A 7,028-nucleotide genomic window follows, 5' to 3' on the forward strand; every position below is an offset into this window, starting at 1 on the left:
ACCCAGAAATGAACCCACACACCTATGATCACTTGATTTTTGACAAAGGAGCCAAAACCATCCAACGGAAAAAAGATAGCATTTTCAGCAAATGGTGCTGGTTCAACTGGAGGTCAACATGTAGAAGAATGCAGATCCATCCATGCTTATCACCCTGTACAAAGCTTAAGTCCAAGTGGATCAAGGACCTCCACATCAAACCTGATACACTCAAACTAATAGAAGAAAAACGAGGGAAGCATCTGGAACACATGGGCACTGGAAAAAATTTCCTGAACAAAACACCAATGGCTTATGCTCTAAGATCAAGAATCGACAAATGGGATCTCATAAAACTGCAAAGCTTCTGTAAGGCAAAGGACACTGTGGTTAGGACAAAACGGCAAACAACAGATTGGGAAAAGATCTTTACCAATCCTACAACAGATAGAGGCCTTATATCCAAAATATACAAAGAACTCAAGAAGTTAGACCGCAGGGAGACAAATAACCCTATTAAAAATGGGGTTCAGAGCTAAACAAAGAATTCACAGCTGAGGAATGCCGAATGGCTGAGAAACACCTAAAGAAATGTTCAACATCTTTAGTCATAAGGGAAATGCAAATCAAAACAACCCTGAGATTTCACCTCACACCAGTGAGAATGGCTAAGATCAAAAACTCAGGTGACAGCAGATGCTGGCGAGGATGTGGAGAAAGAGGAACACTCCTCCATTGTTGGTGGGATTGCAGACTGGTAAAACCATTCTGGAAATCAGTCTGGAGGTTCCTCAGAAAATTGGACATTGAACTCCCTGAGGATCCAGCTATACCTCTTTTGGGCATATACCCAAAAGATGCCCCAACATATAAAAAAGACACGTGCTCCACTATGTTCATCGCAGCCTTATTTATAATAGCCAGAAGCTGGAAAGAACCCAGATGCCCTTCAACAGAGGGATGGATACAGAAAATGTGGTACATCTACACAATGGAATATTACTCAGCTATCAAAAACAATGGCTTTATGAAATTCGTAGGCAAATGGTTGGAACTGGAAAATATCATCCTGAGTGAGCTAACCCAATCACAGAAAGACATACATGGTATGCACTGACTGATAAGTGGCTATTAGCCCAAACGCTTGAATTACCCTAGATGCCTAGAACAAATGAAACTCAAGACGGATGATCAAAATGTGAATGCTTCACTCCTTCTCTAAAAGGGGAACAAGAATACCCTTGGCAGGGCATAGAGAGGCAAAGATTAAAACAGAGACTGAAGGAACACCCATTCAGAGCCTGCCCCACATGTGGCCCATACATATACAGCCACCCAATTAGACAAGATGGATGAAGCAAAGAAGTGCAGACCGACAGGAGCCAGATGTAGATCGCTCCTGAGAGACACAGCCAGAATACAGCAAATACAGAGGCGAATGCCAGCAGCAAACCACTGAACTGAGAATAGGACCCCCGTTGAAGGAATCAGAGAAAGAACTGGAAGAGCTTGAAGGGGCTCGAGACCCCATATGTACAACAATGCCAAGCAACCAGAGCTTCCAGGGACTAAGCCACTACCTAAAGACTATACATGGACTGACCCTGGACTCTGACCTCATAGGTAGCAATGAATATCCTAGTAAGAGCACCAGTGGAAGGGGAAGCCCTGGGTCCTGCTAAGACTGAACCCCCAGTGAACTAGACTGTTGGGGGGAGGGCGGCAATGGGGGGAGGGTTGGGAGGGGAACACCCATAAGGAAGGGGAGCGGGGAGGGGGATGTTTGCCCGGAAACCAAAGAATTATTATTAAATATCAAATAAATTTAAAAAAATGTTTAATTAAGCCATTTCTCTTGGGAGAACACTGTGCACCACTTCTAACATAAAACTCCTATCAAGTGTGTCTAATGGGTGTCTAGGTAACCTCCTGAGCTGGGAAGAGAATGGTTGCACAGTCTACCACACACTCTAGTCTGGACAAGCCCTCCACAACTGAGTTTCAAGCCCCACTCCTAGCCCGTTCCTGTGATACATCAGAAAGGATTCTTAGCTGTTGAGAAAGTGTCTCTAACCCCAGATGGCTGTGGCTCCCTATGTCACTGAAGATGACCTCAAACTTCAGATCCTTCTACCCGACTTTCTGAGTGCCGAGATGATAGACACGTGCTGCCGTACTCAATTCTCATGAGGAACTTTCTAGCAAACTAAGCTTTATAAAGTAAGGTATTAATTAGTTGGTCATGGGAATTTCAAAAATGAGCGAGTTTGCCATAACATTTCTGGATTAGAAACACAAGCCTGAAAATGCTATGATCATTATTTTAGGATATAAAGTTCTTTGGCGAGCCACAAGGAACTCAGCATGTTGATAGATCTGGCTTATGAAAAACTGAAACACATTAAAAACACTAAAGGTTCAGAAACCCTGGACTAATTTAATATATTTTAATAACGCTTTGCTGGAAGGCATGAACTTGGAAATTCATTAAAATGTACTTCAAGAGAACGGAGTAGTCACAGTTCTGGTTTGCTTTTGTTTGTTGTTTTGTTTTCTTTTTTTAACAGTGGAGCCTTTCTAATCTTTTCAAAGCGATTCTCTTTCTATTTTACATCCTTATAAACAGTGTGTTCACTTGATGTCCTTCTATATTCAAATATAATTAAAATGTTTGGGCATTTCTTTTTCATAAAATTATAAAATTCAGATTAAAAATAAATATATGTTTTTAATGTTCGAAGGGGGAAACTTTTTTCTAGCTCACTATCTTCAACATCATCATCATGACTGGCAAGTTGTTTCTCAAAACTTCAATGTTATCAGGCACTCACAGTCACCTACTTACTAATGTTTTCCAGTCAAACAAATACAGTGACAGTTTTTAACCCTTTGCAACTGCCTCTATAATATTTTCAATTAAGGTGTGGGATAAGGGAGTACACTTAAATGTTCTCCCATTTTTTAATAAGGAAATTATATCAACTTGCTGAGAAATTTTTATTTAAGGATTCAAACTAGGACATCACTTCAAACACGAGTTGGATTGGAGCAAAATCAGTTTATCCGCTGGAAAGCAAGACAAGGAAGGGTAAGACAGAAAAGGGACTATATTTAAACCTGAGTGTTCCCTTCCCTTATCCCACTCAATAAAAGTGAGTTTGGAAGGAAAAATTGAACTTGCTTTTCTTTATTTGGTCTTAGTTTAATGTGACTTGTATGGGGGTAACTTCTTTTACAGATTAGGACTCTAATTTTGGTATGGTTTCTGTCCCTCGTGTCCTTAGATCAGAAAGATTACTATTGATGCCGTGTTCCTTTTATTTTATTTTTTATTTCTTCAATTTTTTATTATCAGGAGTGACTGAAATAAAAAATATAATTGAGTCCCATCATTATTGTCATTATGGAAATGGCTTTAAGAGAAAACTGATCAGATGAATATTATTGCTTCCCACTTTTCAACTGGTAAATAGTTGCCATTGATAAAACAGACAAGCCCAGAGAATCTGTCCAGAATGTTCAAGAATATGGTCTGTTATACAACATTCCTATTCTTGGGGAGAACACCTAGGACATAATTATGTGTACTTCTTGATCTCATCATACAACACAAGCACAAAGGCACCATCCATGCCTCTGAGAACGTTAGACCATGCACCCTTGCAAAAAGCCTTGCTTCCTCATCTCGAGCGATCTTCTGCCAGCAGTCAAGCGTCCCTTTATACGTGATATCAGTTCCTTTGCGTCCAGACTGCATCATCATACGACGGCGAACCGTGTCAAAAGGATAGGAAGTCAGGCCAGCAACAGCAGTGACAGACTGCAATCATCCAGCTGATGAAGACGTGAGTATTTTTGGGATCTGGGAGCATTCCCTTTGCAGTGTCATAGATACCGAAGTAGGCAGCTCGGTAGATAATAATGTCCTGTACTGACACATTAAAGCCTTGGTACAGGCCCTTAATCCCATCAGATTTGTAGATCTTAACCAGGCAGTCACCAAGGCCTTTGAATTCCCTTTCAGCTTCAGCTTTGCACACATCAGCTGCTAGACGGGTACGGACAAAATCAAGAGGGTACACAAAGCACAAGGATGTGGCCCCAGCAGCACCGCCTGATGCCAGGTTCCCTGCAAAGTACTGCCAAAGCTGGGTCCTTTTGTCCACACCACCCAAAAGGATCTGCTTGTATTTATCTTTGAAGGCGAAGTTGAGAGCCTGGGTGGGGAAGTATCTGATGACATTGGCCAGGTTGCCACGCCAGAAGGACAGGACTCCCTGTTCCTTGGGGATACGAACCACACAGTCTATAATGCTTATCTGCCGTGATTTGCTTGCTGGCGTGCTGCACCACCAGCAGCTTGACCCGCTCAATGGGTGCTACCGCTGTCTTGGAGTTGGCCGCGGCCACTCCACCAGCCAAGAAGTCCTTGGCGAAGGACACAGCAGCATCTGTCATGTTGAAAGCAAAAAAGAAGAGGCAGGCGAGTGCAGGACAGTACTGGGTTGACAACCGGCTTTGACTCCCAGACTCTGGGGCCATGTTCCTTTTAAATTAAGATTTATATGCTTTACTTTGTCTTCATATTGGATAAGTATTTTCCTTTTAAATTGAGTTTTAAAAATTTATCTGTATGTGCCTGCATGTGTATGTGCGCCACATGCATGCTGATGCCTGCAGAGGCCAGAAGAGGATGCCAGATACCTCAGAACAGATGTTCAAGTGGCCATGCGCCTCCTGCTATGGGTACTGGTGACCTGTGTCCTCTGCAAAAGCAGGGAGTACTCTTAATCACAAAGGCATCCTTCCAACCCCTTGACACTCCTTATATCTGTGTTTGTAAATGATGTTCAGGGGTCATTTTTAATCCTATGAGGATAACTTTATATCCTAAACATTGTGAACAACAATAATCATAACTCATATGTTCCAAGATTGAATTAAATCGTAGAGTACTTTCTGTTGTCTCATGATGCTGTTACACAACAAGTGATTTTTATCCATTCTGTTGAAAATGATCCTGCTATGAGAGGCTATCCCTGGCTATCCCCCCTACCCTGGCACTTCAAGTCTCTGTGAGGCTAGGCCCATCCTCTCCCACTGAGGCCAGGCAAGGGAGCCCAGCTAGAAGAACATACCCCATGCACAGGCAACAACTTTCAGGACAGCCCCTGCTCCAGTTGTTAGAGACTTTCATGAAGTTCAAGCTGCACATCTGCTACGTATGTGCGTGGAGGCCTAGGTCCAGCCCATGTATGTTCTTTGATTGGTGGGTCAGACTCTGAGAAGCCCAAGGGTGAAGGTTACTTGACTCTGTTGTTCTTCCTGTGGAGTTCCTATCCACTTTGGGGCCTGCAATTCTTCTTCTATTCTTCCATAAGAGTGCCCACGCTCCATCCACTGTTTGCTGGTGAATATCTGCTGGGAGGAACCTCTCAGAGGATAACATTCCTGTCTACAAGCATAACAAAGTATCATTAATAGTGTCAGCGGTTGGTGCTTACCCATGGTATGGGTCTCAAGTTCGGCCTGTTATTAGTTAGCCATTCCCTCAGGCTCTGCTCCACCCCCATGCCTGCATTTCTTGTAGAGAGGATGAATTTGGGTTGAAAGTATTGTGGGCTCTTCTGCTTCTTTGATTCATGCCTACTAAAGGAGGAGGAGCTGTTGAGAGGATGATCCATTCTAGAGGCTTCCATTTAATGTGGTTATTGGGAACCCTGTAAACTTGAAGGGATGAATCCCAACATGTGCAGCTTCAGTTTTAATCCAGACACATTTCTGAACACAGAAGTTTGTCGTTGGAATACATCTCTTCATTAGCAAAGGTGCCCTTGGATATCATTTGAAAAACACATTAGAACCCCCAAAGAAAGTCCAAGTTCTCTATGGAAAAATAGACCGCAGTGTTGTTATGGGTCTCAGGCTAGGGACTGAGCCTCAGTCAGACAGGCCCATACGTCAGGCTAGATCCCAGCTGCTGGAACCAAGCAAGCTCTTGAGCAGAACTTTTAATCTGGGGAACGTGTGTGTCATCTTTGAGACAAATTCCCAAGAACTGCCACAGGAAAACACTGATCCCTGAGTTGGTGACAACACATCTATTTCTGTTGCTTTGGAACAATGACTAAAGTTCATTCTTGCTGGACTAAAACGTTCTGGTGATGTAGGGCTAAATGGAACCTTGTGAAGTATGAGTCACGATGACAGGCCACTGTGACAAACATTGAAATACCCTCCCATACTTAAAGCCTTGTTGATTCTGTGGACTCCAGCTCACAGCCCTCTCCTGTTCTTTCATTTGGAATTTCACTAAGTCAGATGCTGCAGAATGGTCCTGAGCAAACCTACAGAGAAGTTCGACCCATCTGGATATAACATGCTGAGGCTGGAGATGACTTTCATAGTTCATGGGGGAAAGAAGAGGTTAAAGCACAAAGAAGAGAATAGAAAGAGAAAGAAGAGAGACACAAAGGAGGAATCACAACCAGAAAAGCACTATCAGTTTCTTCCGAAACCATACTGCACCAGGAGCCACATCTGATACTCTGAAAGAATATCGCAGACTTGGCACAGGGAGATTTGGAACCCAAAAAGTTCTTCAGGGCCCAGGGCACAAAGGTAAACACAGAACTGGGAAGAATTGTTTGTAATGAAGCTTTGCTATCCTGAGCCCCCCCCCCCCCGCGCCCCCATGCAGTGCCTGGGACACCGCAGAAGATAGAGAAGCCCTGTCTTTTTCCTGAGGGTCCTGAAGCTGTAGGGAAGCTGTGAAGGACCTCAGATGTAGATCTGAGTCCACTGGAACCAAAAGGTTGAGCACCTGAGAGCACCTGTCTGGATGCCATCGGTGTGGAGGAGGGGATTCAGGACACTTGGGAGCACATAGGTCAGAGGCTGCTGGGCCTATTGTGGAGGTCACAGTAAAGCACTAGCTACCCTTCTCGTGTGAGAATGTGGCACAGTCTAGGAAACAGTTCAGCTTGAACAGGAGCAAGTGTGTGAGGAAGCACACCTGAGTCGTACACGCCCAGCCTCAGAGCACATCC

General features: G+C 43.7%; 1 pseudogene; it reads right to left on the reverse strand.

Moving 5' to 3' along the window:
* Positions 1–3,542: 3,542 nt before the first annotated feature.
* Slc25a5-ps4 (solute carrier family 25 member 5, pseudogene 4) lies at positions 3,543–4,440 on the reverse strand (annotated as a pseudogene).
* Between the last annotated feature and the right edge of the window lie 2,588 nt (positions 4,441–7,028).

The sequence above is a fragment of the Rattus norvegicus genome, chromosome 15 (assembly GCF_021556685.1).
Source record: "Rattus norvegicus strain SHRSP/BbbUtx chromosome 15, alternate assembly SHRSP_T2T, whole genome shotgun sequence".
Lineage (NCBI taxonomy): Eukaryota > Metazoa > Chordata > Mammalia > Rodentia > Muridae > Rattus > Rattus norvegicus.